Source organism: Bombina bombina, chromosome 7, assembly GCF_027579735.1.
Source record: "Bombina bombina isolate aBomBom1 chromosome 7, aBomBom1.pri, whole genome shotgun sequence".
Lineage (NCBI taxonomy): Eukaryota > Metazoa > Chordata > Amphibia > Anura > Bombinatoridae > Bombina > Bombina bombina.
In genome coordinates this window covers 302,601,088-302,618,794 of record NC_069505.1, presented here as the reverse complement: position 1 = coordinate 302,618,794, position 17,707 = coordinate 302,601,088, and the positions used below count along the sequence as shown (strand labels likewise).

Here is a 17,707-nt window from a genome sequence, read left to right as displayed (position 1 = left end):
ACAAACACTGTAATATATTATGAAACATGACAAATCAATAGTGTATTAGACATTCAGAATTAATGACATTGTCATATTTGTTAAAATATGTTAGCACACCATATGCGTTTCGCTCTAATGCTTTCTCAGGGATTATATTTAGGCTGCCTAGTAGTGAAACAGTAACTAGTATAACCTATCTCCCAGAGAGCTTCCCAACATATAGATATCTAAATGTGATCCCTGTGATTTGTAAGTGTACCACCACCTACATGCTTGAGTCCAAAGCTCTTGCTTGATACACACTGCAGCCATCCTTGTGGGGGAAAGTGCCAGCTTGCATTTTGTGCACTAGCCAAGCCAATATGACCAAATTAGTTTGCAGTCAGGACCAGAATATTTCCATACCAAACTTGGACAGTCCCAGGGTTTGGTCTGGACAAAACTCACCCTCATCCATACTATTTTTAGAAGAAAAAATCTATAGACATAACCAGCTACATACAATTTGGTAAACATTTGCAGTTTATGTCCAAACTGGCTCCATCTTGTATTGAGAAGATTGTGTTTTGAGTCCCAAATCAATTTGTCCTCAGGCATTAAATAAATTAGTGGCTGCATTTTTAACACTTTGAATTTCAATAAATGTAAAAAGAAAAAAAAATTTTGCAATATCCCCATAAAAGTTTGGATCAAGCCCCGCCTTCTGATGTACTAATTTGTTTTGTTTAGTCTGTTATTGGTATCTTTATCTTACCACAAATATTTGTTACTGTATACTCCTACTTTTATACCCAACTCTATTTAGCGGCCCTATACAAATAAATGAAAAAAAAAAGAAAGAAAATTCTTTAATGTGTTAATAGCGCAATCTCGCTGATAGTGTCTAAACCATACTATTTCCAGTAATAAGAAGGGAGGCTTTTATAAAAAAAAAACCTTAACGACCAGCAACATACATGGTACGTCATGGACGTTAAGGGGTGCAGCAGGCTCCTAGTATGTCATTGCTGCTTCTGTGTAAATTCAGTTATGATTTTCAACAATATATACTACCAGTAAATTTAATAAATGAAGTACATTAAAAATCCCATTAAAATAATTAGTTTAATTCATTGTTGTGCTTCAGTTCTTTGTTTCTTTAAGCATATACCTATAATGTTGAAATAAACATTGTTTTTCTTTCTGCCCAGACATTAGATTATCTCCTCAAAGGTGATGAATTATAGAAAGAATCAGGCACCTTTTTCAGATTTTACATTTCTTCTACATCTATCTTAACACATCACATACATCCTGTAAATGGCCTTTCGAGGTCTTGGGGATTATAATGAACTTCTGCAAACAATTTTCTAACAAAAGTGAATTATGACAACTGAATCTCTCGTTCTTGAACCCCTTTGTTGCATTTTTTCTATAATTCATGTTGCAAGCGCTTGTTTTTCAAAGCTATAGACTGAAAATTCTGAATGCAAAACAAGTTTATTTAATTTACATTATGTATATAATAGAATCTTTGTGAAGTTAAGATAATAAAACTGTCTACGGATACCCCCAATTAGATACCTATCATAATACAACGGTAATATTTGCATCTTTATCGGTTTGTACCAAGGAATAAAGCTCAGTAGCCTACTATCATGTGAATGTGATCTCACTGGAGACAAAAGGTGGGCGACTGCTTGATGGATGACAGTCAAATTGTAGGAAAAAACTCTACTTAATAAAAAGAGCCTAATATATTGGAAAATCTTGAGAAAAGTATTAAAGGTATATTTTCAATAAAAATAAACAAATAAATAATTAAATTGCTACAATATGTTATATTTTCTAAAAGGATTGTCTACTCACAATTTGAAACAACATTCCAATTTATTTCTATTATCAAATTTGCTTCATTCTTGTGCTATTCTTTGTTGAAAGAGCAGCAGCGCACTATAGGGAGCTAGCTGAACACATTGGGTGAGCCAATGACAATAGGCATATATGTTAATCCACCAATCAGAAACTTGCTCCTAGTAGTGCACTTCTGCTGCCTACCTATGTATGCTTTTCAACAAAGGACACCAAAGGAACAAAGCAAATGAGTACGTTGGAAAATTGGCTAATTTTTTTAATTTTATGTTTTTAGCTTGTAGGTATTTGTCTCATACCACCTGTAATTATTTAATGTACCTAATACATTATTTCCAAAAGTATATGCATCATTCAGTGTCTTTATTATGTAGTTATATTTAGGTGCAATCATTTTTTATTTATTTATTTACTAAAAGTTAATATTTAGATAAAAATATATTAGATAATTACATTTTGGTCACAATTGTAGAAAGCAATATTCTTCCTACAATCTTCCCATCCCAAAGAGAGAATAGAACTCTAACAGAGAAGATAATTTTTGTATTATACTGTCCCTTTAAGAAAAGAAAAAAAAACTAGAAGAAAGAGGAATTGATTGACAATAAAGAGTAAAGAGAGCTGAGACAATTAGTGGCAAGCAACGTGGGACATCCTTTCTGCAAAAGTGGTAGCAAAAGTACAGTGAGAAGTTCAAGGATGCCTAAGTTATATATAAATATTATGCTGAGTAATTAAGTCTAAGCTACAAAACAAGCATACTATATGAGTTTATTGGTTTACGGCTTCCATTACAATCTCTGTTAAGACATTATAGTTTTGCTGTAAGGTGCAAATAATATACATACAGGTCAATGTCCTATCTATAATTAAAGACTCACGTATATTGTGTGAAGTTTTCATTGGTACAATCTATTGTAATATTAGAATACTGTCATTCCTTAGAAATTGTTGCAAAGGAGTTAAAGACCAGGGACGCTCCTGATCAGTTCCTAAGATATAACAGGTAATTGGTGGATACATGCGCATGTCACTTATGAGCTGCTGGTCTTATTTAAATCCATACTTCCACTCTGCCGTGAAAGAAGAAGAAGAAAAAAAGAAATAAAATAGGAATAACATTGTACATTTATGATTGATGTAGTGTTGCCACTTTTAGTTCAGTCCAAGGCCTCTATTTATCATAGTCTGGCGGACCTGATCCGACAGTGCGGATCAGGTCCGCCAGACCTCGCTGAATACGGCGAGCAATACGCTCGCCGTATTCAGCATTGAACCAGCAGCTCACAAGAGCTGCTGGTGCAACGCCGCCCCCTGCAGACTCGCAGCCCTTTTGTCATTTCATTAGACTCAAATGATTGGTATAATTTCAATATCACTCCCCTTTTGTCTAAAATTAAAGAAGACCTGAAATGATGGCATGATTTCCCATTATCTATTTCTGGGTGCATATCCCTTTTTAAAATTATCTCTTTTCCTAAAATTCTGTATATAATACAACATTTCAAAAGGAAAGATCTTCAAACTTTGCAATCGGCTACATTTTATTTGGCAGGGGAGGAAACCTAGAATAGCCCAAAATAAACTTCTCCTACCTAAAAAGTATGGTGGGCTTGCCCTGCCAGACCTTTACCTTTACAACATTATTTCCCTTGGGAAAATTGCAACAGGATGGTTAGCAAATTCTGACTACTTTTCACCATTAGATTTAGAAACAAATATAACTTATCCAAAATCATTAAATTCACTTCCTCACTGTCATTCAAAGTCTCTCCCAAAAAACTTGAAAAACATAATCTCCATTTATAATATTCTATTGGCATGGCAAAAGATTTGCTTTCTTCTAGGCCGTAACCATAACATCTCTAAACATCAAATTATAAGAAACAATCCAGAATTAATTCCAGGAATACAATCTCAGATATTTGATAAATGGGCGTCCTTAGGGTTAAACAAATTAGCACAATGCACCTCCATAGATACCAAGAGTGTTAGTACTTTTTCAGATCTGAAAGAAGACTTCCCTCTCGAAAAACATAATTTATGCTTACCACGGGTCATCCATTACTTATGGAATACCAATACCAAAGCTAAAGTACACGGATGAAGGGAGGGACAAGGCAGGAACATTAAACAGAAGGAACCACTGCCTGAAGTACCTTTCTCCCAAAAATAGCCTCCGAAGAAGCAAAAGTGTCAAATTTGTAAAATTTTGAAAAGGTGTGAAGCGAAGACCAAGTCGCGGCCTTGCAAATCTGATCAACAGAGGCCTCATTTTTAAAGGCCCAGGTGGAAGCCACAGCTCTAGTAGAATGAGCTGTAATCCTTTCAGGAGGCTGCTGTCCAGCAGTCTCATAGGCTAAACGTATTATGCTACGAAGCCAAAAAGAGAGAGAGGTAGCCAAAGCCTTTTGACCTCTTCTCTGTCCAGAGTAAACGACAAACAGGGAAGAAGTTTGACGAAAATCTTTAGTTGCCTGCAAATAGAACTTCAGGGCACGGACTACGTCCAGATTATGCAAAAGTCGTTCCTTCTTTGAAGAAGGGTTAGGACACAGTGATGGAACAACAATCTCTTGATTGATATTCCTGTTAGTAACTACCTTAGGTAAGAACCCAGGTTTAGTACGCAGAACTACCTTGTCTGAATGAAAAATCAGATAAGGAGAATCACAATGTAAGGCAGATAACTCAGAGACTCTTCGAGCCGAGGAAATAGCCATAAAAAACAAAACTTTCCAAGATAAGAGCTTGATATCAATGGAATGAAGGGGTTCAAATGGAACGCCTTGAAGAACATTAAGAACTAAGTTTAAGCTCCACGGCTCAGAGAAATTAGATTTGGATGGTTGAAGGGACCCTGAATTAGAAGGTCCTGTCTCAGAGGCAGAGACCACGGTGGACAGGACGACATGTCCACTAGGTCTGCATACCAGGTCCTGCGTGGCCACGCAGGCGCTATCAGAATCACCGAAGCTCTCTCCTGTTTGATCTTGGCAATCAAACGAGGAAGCATCGGGAACGGTGGAAACACATAAGCCATGTTGAAGACCCAAGGGGCTGTCAGAGCATCTATCAGCACCGCTCCCGGGTCCCTGGACCTGGATCCGTAACAAGGAAGCTTGGCGTTCTGATGAGATGCCATGAGATCCAGATCTGGTTTGCCCCAACGATGAATCAGTTGAGCAAAGACCTCCGGATGAAGTTCCCACTCCCCCGGATGAAAAGTCTGGCGACTTAGAAAATCCGCCTCCCAGTTCTCCACGCCTGGGATGTAAATCGCTGACAGGTGGCAAGAGTGAGACTCTGCCCAGCGAATTATCTTTGAGACTTCCAACATCGCTAGGGAACTTCTGGTTCCCCCTTGATGGTTGATGTAAGCCACAGTCGTGATGTTGTCCGACTGAAATCTGATGAACCTCAGAGTTGCTAACTGAGGCCAAGCTAGGAGAGCATTGAATATTGCTCTTAATTCCAGAATATTTATTGGGAGGAGTTTCTCCTCCTGAGTCCATAATCCCTGAGCTTTCAGGGAGTTCCAGACTGCGCCCCAGCCTAGAAGGCTGGCGTCTGTTGTTACAATCGTCCAATCTGGCCTACGAAAGGTCATCCCCTTGGACAGATGTGGCCGAGAAAGCCACCATAGAAGAGAATCTCTGGTCTCTTGATCCAGATTTAGTAGGGGGGACAAATCTGAGTAATCCCCGTTCCACTGACTTAGCATGCACAATTGCAGCGGTCTGAGATGCAGGCGCGCAAATGGTACTATGTCCATTGCCGCTACCATTAAGCCGATTACTTCCATGCACTGAGCTACTGACGGTGTGGAATGGAATGAAGGACACGGCAAGCATTTAGAAGTTTTAATAACCTGGCCTCTGTCAGGTAAATTTTCATCTCTACAGAATCTATAAGAGTCCCTAGAAAGGGAACTCTTGTAAGTGGTAATAGAGAACTCTTTTCCACGTTCACCTTCCACCCATGCGACCTCAGAAATGCCAGAACTATCTCTGTATGAGACTTGGCAGTTTGAAAACTTGACGCTTGTATCAGAATGTCGTCTAGGTACGGAGTCACCGCTATGCCTCACGGTCTTAGTACCGCCAGAAGTGAGCCCAAAACTTTTGTAAAGATTCTTGGAGCCGTAGCTAAGGGAAGAGCTACAAACTGGTAATGCCTGTCTAGGAAAGCAAATCTTAGGTACCGATAATGATCCTTGTGAATCGGTATGTGAAGGTAGGCATCCTTTAAGTCCACTGTGGTCATGTACTGACCCTCTTGGATCATGGGAAGGATGGTTCGAATAGTTTCCATTTTGAATGATGGAACTCTTAGAAATTTGTTTAGGATTTTTAAGTCCAAGATTGGTCTGAAGGTTCCCTCTTTCTTGGGAACCACAAATAGATTTGAATAGAATCCCTGCCCGTGTTCCGTCCGCGGAACTGGGTGGATCACCCCCATTAGTAAGAGGTCTTGTACACAGCGTAGAAATGCCTCTTTCTTTATTTGGTTTGCTGATAACCTTGAAAGATGAAATCTCCCTCGTGGAGGAGAAGTTTTGAAGTCCAGGAGATATCCCTGAGATATGATCTCCAACGCCCAGGGATCCTGGACATCTCTTGCCCAAGCCTGGGCGAAGAGAGAAAGTCTGCCCCCCACTAGATCCGTTTCCGGATAGGGGGCCCTCTCTTCATGCTGTCTTGGGGGCAGCAGCAGGTTTCTTGGCCTGCTTGCCCTTGTTCCAGGACTGGTTAACTTTCCAGCCCTGCCTGTAACGAGCAACAGCTCCTTCCTGTTTTGGAGCGGAGGAAGTTGATGCTGCTCCTGTCTTGAAGTTACGAAAGGCACGAAAATTAGACTGTTTGGCCTTTGATTTGGCCTTGTCCTGAGGTAGAGCATGGCCCTTACCTCCCGTAATGTCAGCTATAATTTCTTTCAAGCCGGGCCCGAATAAGGTCTGCCCTTTGAAATGAATATTAAGCAATTTAGATTTAGAAGTCACGTCAGCTGACCAGGATTTAAGCCATAGCGCTCTGCGCGCTTGGATGGCGAATCCGGAGTTCTTAGCCGTAAGTTTGGTTAAATGTACGACGGCATCAGAAACAAATGCGTTAGCTAGCTTAAGTGCTTTAAGCTTGTTCATAATTTCATCCAATGGAGCTGTGCGAATGGCCTCTTCCAGAGACTCAAACCAGAATGCCGCCGCAGCAGTGACAGGTGCAATGCATGCAAGGGGCTGTAAGATAAAACCTTGTTGAACAAACATTTTCTTAAGGTAACCCTCTAATTTCTTATCCATTGGATCTGAAAAGGCACAACTATCCTCCACCGGGATAGTGGTACGCTTAGCTAAAGTAGAAACTGCTCCCTCCACCTTAGGGACCGTCTGCCATAAGTCTCGTGTGGTGGCGTCTATAGGAAACATTTTCCTAAATATGGGAGGAGGGGAAAAAGGCACACCAGGTCTATCCCACTCCTTGCTAATAATCTCTGTAAGCCTTTTAGGTATAGGAAACACGTCAGTACACACCGGTACCGCATAGTATCTATCCAACCTACATAATTTTTCTGGAATTGCAACCGTGTTACAATCATTCAGAGCCGCTAATACCTCCCCTAGCAATATGCGGAGGTTCTCAAGCTTAAATTTAAAATTAGAAATCTCTGAATCCAGTCTCCCTGGATCAGATCCGTCACCCACAGAATGAAGCTCTCCGTCTTCACGTTCTGCAAACTGTGACGCAGTATCTGACATGGCTCTCACCTCATCCGCGCGCTCTATCCTTAACCCAGAGCTATCGCGCTTGCCTCTTAATTCTGGCAATTTAGATAATACTTCTGTCATAACAGTAGCCATGTCTTGCAAAGTGATTTGTAAGGGCCTCCCTGATGTACTTGGCGCCACAAAATCACGCACCTCCTGAGCGGGAGGCGAAGGTACTGACACGTGAGGAGAGTTAGTCGGCATAACTTCCCCCTCGTTGTCTGGTGATAATTTCTTTACATGTAAAGATTGACTTTTATTCAAAGTAGCATCAATGCAATTAGTACACAAATTTTTATTGGGTTCCACATTGGCCTTTAAACATAGTGAACAAAGAGATTAATCTGTGTCAGACATGTTTAAACAGACTAGCAATAAGACTAGCAAGCTTGGAAATACTTTTCTAAATAAATTTACAAGCAATATAAAAAACGCTACTGTGCCTTTAAGAAGAACAAAAAGCTGTCACAGTTGAAATAACAATGAACCAAAATAGTTATAGCAACCAATTTTTCACAGTAAATGTATTAAGTTAGCAAAGGATTGCACCCACCAGCAAATGGATGATTAACCCCTTAATACCCAAAAACGGATAACAATTTAATAATTAACGTTTTTCTCACAGTCAAAACACACTGTCACAGGTCTGCTGTGACTGATTACCTCCCTCAAAATGAATTTTGAAGACCCCTGAGCTCTCTAGAGACGATCTGGATCATGGAGGAAGAAGTAGACAGATTGTGACTGAATTTTTACTGCGCAAAAAAGCGCTAAAATAGGCCCCTCCCACTCATATTACAACAGTGGGGAAGCTCAGAAAACTGTTTCTATGCAGAAAACAAAGATGGCCATGTGGTAAAAATCAGACCTCTCACAGCGACCTATCTTTAGTTAGGCTGCAAGAGAATGACTGAATATGACATGTGAGGGGAGGAGCTATATAGCAGCTCTGCTTGGGTGATCCTCTTGCAGCTTCCTGTTAGGAAGAGATATATTCCATAAGTAATGGATGACCCGTGGACTGACTACATTTAACAAGAGAAATAGAGACTTCTTTGCGTCTCTCCAATTAAGGCACTATATAAATAAAATTACATCTCTATATGGATGGGACTGGAACTGGGTAAACTGGACTCAAGTTTCGATATGGTTAGGAAAGGTTTTACTCCATGGTATCAATGTCTTTCCTCAATAAAAGGGCGACTTTAATCTCACTTCCATCTCTTCAAAATGGGAATTCCTTTCTGGAGAGATAGATGGAGATACTATTAAAACCTCAATCAAGAAAGTACACACCTCTACCCTATCTGCAACATGGTGAGAATCGCTTCTGAAACTACTATATATGTCCTATTACACGCCTAATAAAGGATGTAAATGGCATAATATTAGTTTTAACAAATGCCCTAAATGCCAGCTTGTAGGAGCTGACTTGGTGCATATGATATGGAGCTTTCCCAAATCAACTCGGGTCAAAATTGCAATATTGGATCCAAAATAAACTGAAGCTGACAGAATTTAAATTTCATATACTCCAGATTATATTTCTTTCTACTAGCCAAAAATCTGCAGATGAAAACAAACTCATCAATTCCATAATATTAGCAACAAGAGGTTTAATCTTTCATAAATGGAAGGAGAAGCAAACACTGAAACTCTCAGACGTTATAAGCTTCATTAAGAAACAATGTTTAACTAAACAAAAAGACACTGATATAGTTTGATGATGATACAATCTATATTATTAGGTTTATAATGCTGTTTAGCATTTAAAGTCTTCATTTCAAAAATTTAAAAATAATGTATTTGTTGTTACTTACTTACTTCAGTTTTGAGAGGGGCCAGGAACCTAACTCCCTCACTTCCCATTGACTTACATTATAAACTGGGTTTCAATTTACAACGGTTTCGATTTACAACCATTCCTCCTGGAAACTAACCCCGGCATAAACTGAGGGCTACCTGTATATGCTATAGATTTGAAATTTATTGACCTTTCTTTTTTTTAATATTATTGTCATTACCAACTAGAGGATTTTATTCATCAATTTGTTTTCTTTTTGTAATCGTTTTACTTTGTATTCTGCCTATGCCATAAATAAAAGAATATATATATATATATATATATATAAAAAAGTTTGTGAAATCCTATGGTGCTGTGGGAACTTTTTTGGACATTCTGATGTATGGGATGTAAGCAGTTACCTTATCCCAGACGTGCACAGGAGATATAGATAGATATGGTGCTGTATATATGTACTGTTATAACAACAATAAGTAAAATAATAAGTAAAACCACTAAAATACATATTTGGGGATTTGTGAACATCTAATGTAATATATAAGGACTAGTCAATGCAATGGTTAATGCTTTAACATTTATTTATACATTTATTGTGCCTAACTAACAGAATATTAGATTATTTTTTTTTTAAGTTTGATCAGTTTATTCATTTAACTATAAAAGCAAATAGCTATTTTTATGTGCAGCAAAACGGCAAAGCAGTTATTAGTACAGGTACAAATTCCCAAATCCGGGATTCCAAAATCCAAACTTTTGAATAAATATTTTTTTAAAAGTAAAATTATCAAAAGAATACAGTTTCTGAGGGTACAATGTATAGAAAAGTATAAAACTACCTTTAGGTTGCACGTATCAGCTGTATTATGTATTTTAAAGATACAATTTTTCCAAAACAGAAGCTATTCTAAAATACAAACCTTTTCCGGTCCCAAGCAGTTTGGATAAAGGGTTTTCTACCTGTATTAGAAATTGTTTAACCCCTTGGCAAAAATGACAAAGCATTAATACTCTTTCTGGCAGGCCAAAAAAAGGAATAATGAAGATTTCCTGTTTCTCTACAAATTGGGAAATAATATTATTTTAATTTAAATTAAACTAGACTACAGTTTAAGATTAAAAAAACAACAAAATATATTGGGGGAAAAAAGAGTAGGTGGAATGAGACCTCTTGAAAATAAACATGGTATACAGTTTCAAAGGCTATAAACACAGACATCTCATTGTTCAAGCCAATTATCAGTAAAAAAATAATGGTAACAGATGGATTCAGAGTCACTGACTTTTCATATGCACTTCAACAGATGATGAAATGCGAGAGCTATCTGAAAAAGGCAAAACATCTTTCAGTAAAAGAACTCTATCCCTCTAGATGGGGAGCTTCCAAGGCAGCTGATTATTGTCTTAAAGCGCAGACTTACTGAAGGTTTCAAGGACTTATCAGATGCTAGGGGTACAATGACATAATTACTAGAATGCTTTGCCTTACAAATGTGACTCAAACAGATTCTGCAGCCAGCCGAGAGCACATTTTTTGTTAGTCATTTCTCAAGACTAGTTGCAGTAGGAAGAAACAACTGCAAAACGCAGCAAGAATGAAAGGGCATATCTTATTCAGAGTGAACAAAACAATTATTTTACGCAAAGTTAAAGGGACAGTCTAGTCCAAAATAAACTATCATGATTCAGATAGAGAATGTCATTTTAAACAACTTTCCAATTTACTTTTATCACCAATTTTGCTTTGTTCTCATGGCATTCTTAGTTGAAAGCTAAACCTAGGTAGGCTCATATGCTAATTTCTTAGACCTTAAAGGTCATCTCTTATCTGAATACATTTTGACAGTTTTTCACCACTATAGGGCATTAGTTCATGTGTGTCATATAGATAACATTGAGCTCACGTACGTGGAGTTACCTAGGAGCTAGCACTGATTGGCTAAAATGCAAGTCTGTCAATAGAACTGAAATAAGGGGGCAGTCTACACAGGCTTATATACAAGGTAATCACAGAGGTAAAAAGTATATTAATATAACCATGTTGGTTATGCAAAACTGGGGAATGGGTAATAAAGGGATTACCTATCTTTTTAAACAATACAAATTCCGGTGTAGACTGTCCCTTTAACCACACAAATTTTAGTAACAGAGCGATCACTCCTCCGTAGAGGTACGTTTTCTAAAAAAAATGTTGGAATAATCCTATGTAAAGGGAATTTAAACTAAACATTCAATCCCCCATTAATAATAATTTCTAAAGGGAAAACCTAAAACCCTTCTAATATATTTTATTGATTTTTTCCCAGTGCCCTAGAGAGGCTGCAGCACATTTTGGGATCCGCCGCTCTAAGCCTCCTTTTAGTGCGGCTCTGTGAAGAGGGGTCAGTATTAGCGTGGCTCCTCAGCGCCCTATAGGTAAGTACTTAAAGGGACACTGAACACAATTTTTTTCTTTCGTGATTCAGATAGAACATGCAATTTTAAGCAACTTTCTAATTTACTCCTATTATCAAATGTTTCTTTGTTCTCTTGCTATCATTATTTGAAAAAGAAGGAATCTAAGCTAAGGAGCCAGACAATTTTTGGTTCAGCCCTGGACAGCACTTGTTTATTGGTGGGTGAATTTATCTACCAATCAGCAAGAACAACCCAGGTTGTTCACCAAAAATGGGCCGGCTTCTAAACTTACATTCTCCAAGAGAATGAAGAAAAATTGATAATAGGAGTAAATTAGAAAGTTGCTTAAAATTGCCTGCTCTAACAGAATCATGATAGAAAAAATGTGGGTTCAGTGTCCCTTTAACCTTTTAAAGCTAATTTAAAGGAAATTAATAAATAGTAACACATTTTGTTAGTAAATATTTGTTTTCTTTAAAGGGATAGGAAAGTCAAAATTAAACTTGCATGATTCAGATATAGCATTTAATTTTAAGACACTTTTAAATTCACTTTATTTTCAAATGGGTTTTGTTCTCTTGGTATCCCTTTATTGAAAAAGAATACACACATATCATACACTAGTGGGAGCTGATGCTGATTGATGCCTGCACACATTTGTCTCTTGTGATTGGCAAACTAGATGTGTTCAGCTAGCTGCCTGTAGTGCAATGCTGTCCCTTCAGCAAAGGATAAAGTAATTAAGCAAATTTGATAATAGAAGTAAATTGGAACATTGTTTGAAATGGTATGTTCTGTCTAAATCGTGAAAGAAAATGTTGGGGTGTCCATTTAAAATTAGGTTGTTCACTCATTTGTATATTTGTTTCATAAAAATGAAACAAATATCCGCATTTTCATCAGGAATATGCATTAGTAACAAAACAAATGCACGTCTTGTACTCAAGAATCCCTAGACTCCAAAAACTATGTAAAGGAAAAAAAATCACTTTTAACGATTGTAATAATATAACAAAGATACCCACACAGTATAGTCCCCAATTCAACATTAAAAAGCATGACAATTCTGAAATGAAACTTTTCTATAAATAATTTTTTTATAATATTGGTTAGCACATCATGGGCTAGATTACAAGTGGCATGCTAACCGTGGCTCTTTGCCCACATTGGTAGAAGTGCCTGTATAACGAGTTGAAAGTAAACATGATGGCTTGAGCGCAATTGAATGTAACGTGTGTCGGGATATTACAATTTTAGAGCTCTGGTTAACTTTATAAAAGAAAAAATATTGCATAAAAAAGTTATAAGGGCTCAAAAATGTCTCGGGTGTTTAAAAAATGACTGTAAAGGGCTTTAACATTGAGATACATACACATACAGTATATGAGTACATATGAATTTATATGCGTATATATGTTTTTAAAGACGTATACACATATAAACACAAATATATATATATATATATATATATATATATATATATGGATTGGAGCCATTTACATTCAAGTAGCTGAAAACATGTAAAATCACATTAAATCAATATTCATATTTAATAAAGCGTTTAACTATCTATTTACTGCAAATATTTCACATTTCAATGTTCTTCACATGGGGGAATATGTTCTAAGTATTTTTAAATAGATATTCCTATATATATATATATAAATATATATATATATATATATATATATATATATATATATAATTATCTAAATATAAAGGAATAGATATATATTTTATTTTACCTAAAAGCCATATATATATATATATATATATATATATATATATATATATATATATATATATAAATATAAAGGAATGTCTATTTAAAAATACTTAGAATATATTCTTGTATGTGAAGAACATTGGAATGTGAAATATTCATATTTCATGTCAGGTTAGCGCCCTTGATCTGGTTTACGCATTATTATTTTTTCCCTATGTTTTGAGGTCCATTAAAGTCTAGGGCCTAGATTTGGAGTTTGGCGGTAGCCGTGAAAACCAGCGTTAGAGGCTCCTAACGCTGGTTTTAGGCTACCGCCGGTATTTGGAGTCAGTCAAAAAAGGGTCTAACGCTCACTTTTCAGCCGCGACTTTTCCATACCGCAGATCCCCTTACGTCAATTGCGTATCCTATCTTTTCAATGGGATCTTTCTAACTCCGGTATTTAGAGTCGTGGCTGAAGTGAGCGTTAGAATTCTAACGACAAAACTCCAGCCGCAGAAAAAAGTCAGTAGTTAAGAGCTTTCTGGGCTAACGCCGGTTCATAAAGCTCTTAACTACTGTGCCCTAAAGTACACTAACACCCATAAACTACCTATGTACCCCTAAACCGAGGCCCCCCCCACACGATCAATAAATAAATTAAATAAAATACCTACAATTAAACCTAACACTACACTATCAATAAATTAATTAAATACAATACCTACAAATAACTACAATGAAATAAACTAACTAAAGTACAAAAAAAAAAAAAAGAACTAAGTTACAAAAAATAAAAAAATATTTACAAACATAAGAAAAATATTACAACAATTTTAAACTAATTACACCTACTGTAAGCCCCCTAATAAAATAACAAAGCCCCCCAAAATAAAAAATGCCCTACCCTATTCTAAATTACTAAAGTTCAAAGCTCTTTTACCTTACCAGCCCTGAACAGGGCCCTTTGCGGGGCATGCCCCAAGAAATTCAGCTCTTTTTTCCTGTAAAAAAACACATACCCGGTGAGGTGAAGACAAGGTAGGATGATCTTCAGGGGCTTAGTGTTAGGTTTATTTAAGGGGGGTTTGGGTTAGATTAGGGGTATGTGGGTGGTGGGTTGTAATGTGGGGGGGGGGTATTGTATGTGTTTTTTTACAGGAAAAAGAGCTGAATTTCTTGGGGCATGCCCCGCAAAGGGCCCTGTTCAGGGCTGGTAAGGTAAAAGAGCTTTGAACTTTTGTAATTTAGAATAGGGTAGGGCATTTTTTATTTTGGGGGGCTTTGTTATTTTATTAGGGGGCTTAGAGTAGATGTAATTAGTTTAAAATTGTTGTAATATTTTTCTTATGTTTGTAAATATTTTTTTTATTTTTTGTAACTTAGTTCTTATTTATTTTTTGTACTTTAGTTAGTTTATTTAATTGTATTTATTTGTAGCAATTGTATTTAATTAATTTATTAATAGTGTAGTGTTAGGTTTAATTGTAGGTATTTTATTTAATTTATTTATTGATCGTGTAGTGTTAGGTTTAATTGTAACTTAGGTTAGGATTTATTTTACAGGTAATTTTGTAATTATTTTAACTATTTTAGCTATTAAATAGTTCTTAACTATTTAATAGCTATTGTACCTGGTTAAAATAAATACAAAGTTACCTGTAAAATAAATATAAATCCTAAAATAGCTATAATATAATTATGATTTATATTGTAGCTATATTAGGATTTATTTTACAGGTAAGTATTTAGCTTTAAATAGGAATAATTTATTTAATAAGAGTTAATTAATTTCGTTAGATTTAAATTATATTTAACTTAGGGGGGTGTTAGTGTTAGGGTTAGACTTAGCTTTAGGGGTTAATACATTTATTAGAATAGCGGTGAGCTCCAGTCGGCAGATTAGGGGTTAATGTTTGAAGTTAGGTGTCGGCGATGTTAGGGAGGGCAGATTAGGGGTTAATACTATTTATTATAGGGTTAGTGAGGCGGATTAGGGGTTAATAACTTTATTATAATAGCGGTGCGTTCCGCTCGGCAGATTAGGGGTTAATAAGTGTAGGCAGGTGGAGACGACGTTGTGGGGGGCAGATTAGGGGTTAATAAATATAATATAGGGGTCGGCGATGTTAGGGCAGCAGATTAGGGGTACATAGGGATAATGTAAGTAGCGGCGGTTTACGGAGCGGCAGATTAGGGGTTAGTAATAATATGCAGGGGTCAGCGATAGCGGGGGCAGCAGATTAGGGGTTAATAAGTGTAAGGTTAGGGGTGTTTAGACTCGGGGTACATGTTAGAGTGTTAGGTGCAGACATAGGAAGTGTTTCCCCATAGCAAACAATGGGGCTGCGTTAGGAGCTGAACGCAGCTTTTTTGCAGGTGTTAGGTTTTTTTTCAGCTCAAACAGCCCCATTGTTTTCTATGGGGGAATCGTTCACGAGCACGTTTTTTAAGCTGGCCGCTTCCGTAAGCAACTCTGGTATCGAGAGTTGCAGTGGCGTTAAATATGCTCTACGCTCCTTTTTTGGAGCCTAACGCAGCCATTCTGTGGACTCTCAATACCAGAGTTATTTTAAAGGTGCGGCCAGAAAAAAGCCAGCGTTAGCTACGCGGGTCGTTACCGACAAAAGTCTAAATCTAGCCGTAGGGGAGGAATACGTTAACACAGTTGCAATATTCAGCCTTCGGTTTTCTTGCTCGTGTCAGGTTAGCGCTCGTATGAAAATATTTGACTCGCAAAAAGCCTCTGTCTAGCGCAGTTAATGCACAAGTGGGAGTGATAAATAGCCCTTCACTTGTAATCTAGCCCCATATTCACAGAGTAACATTAGACACTTAAAAAGCAAAATGAGTGTGATGTTTGCTTACAGGTTTCCATGGCAACTTACATCTAATCTTATTGATCGTAGATACTTGTATTTCTATGATACATTTTTTTTGTTTATATCACCATATGTGTGAGCAACACGCTGAATTATATAAGAATATAACATGTATGTTGTTTGTAAAATAGCATATGCTTGATGGGTATACGGAATCAGCGGAAGTGACGTCAGAGACGGTTCCGGTTTTCCAGCATGGTGGAATGCAGGCTTGCGTTCCAAGACACACTGTGTGGCGCAAGTTTTGGTAGGAGGCGTATGACATTGTTTGTAATCATTTTCACTATAAATTGTGTAGTTTTTCACTTGGTATTTTGTTCTGAAGAAGGGGACATTAGATCCCTAAAATGTCAATAAATTGTGACACATTTTTGTCTAAAACTTTTGCGAGTGCCTCATTCTGTTCATATATATATATATTTTCATGTCAGGTTATTGACCAACAAGTTCCTGAAAACAGAAAAATATATCTGACACTGATTTCTGTATGATTCCCCCTTATTTATTTACTTATAAACTAATGATATTTATGTGTTTTAGTTGGGAGTACTTAGGAAAGAACTGTATGCCTTCAAGGATACTTGTTACAAAAAGGTTGAGAAACACTGGTCTAAGGTAGACACATTAGAGACTCAGAAAAATACAGAGTTGGGGCTACACCAACTACAGACTCCCAATAAATTGGAAACATTCTATACTGCCATGTGATACAGAGTAACAATTTTTAAATAAGATCTCCAATATTCTGAAATAGTCACTGGAGTTGACAGTAGTCTACACATTAACAAAAATAAATAAAACAAGAATTGATTCATATTCACAAACATAACACTTCCTAAGGTTATAAGATTGTAGGAATAGCAAAGACATTTCTTTCCATATGAGTCATAATGTAATGCACTGAAGACAAGATTATGTCCTTTTGTGGGGAAAGGACTCTTGTTCCAGGAAATTAAATATTGCATTTCACAAATAAAAAACAACAATTTTCAAAATGTGGGTGAATTAAACGATCAGCAATACAAGTAACTGTTAAGAACCACCTACCCTAAGACACACACTGCTCCCACACAAATGAAATACCACAAAACTATACGATTCTGATGAAATGAATCAAGTGATAAAGTCAGAGCAGACGGAAAAAAATAATGAACATTAATTCTCAAAATTCAAGTGAAAGAGAAAAATGTGTTCATGACAACTTGGAAATGCATTTCTTTGTGATGTTATCATATTATGTTTGACAAGACGACTATGTTTCATATCATACTCTCATTAGTTACAGGAAACTATGAACATGACAGCTAGAATGGTGACACAGTTGG

General features: G+C 36.9%; 1 protein-coding gene across 8 annotated transcripts in view; it reads right to left on the bottom strand.

The window, feature by feature from the left end:
• FOXP1 (forkhead box P1) overlaps positions 1-17,707 on the bottom strand; it is a 946,651-nt gene that overhangs the window by 674,787 nt on the left and 254,157 nt on the right. The gene's annotated exons all lie outside the window — the stretch shown is intronic.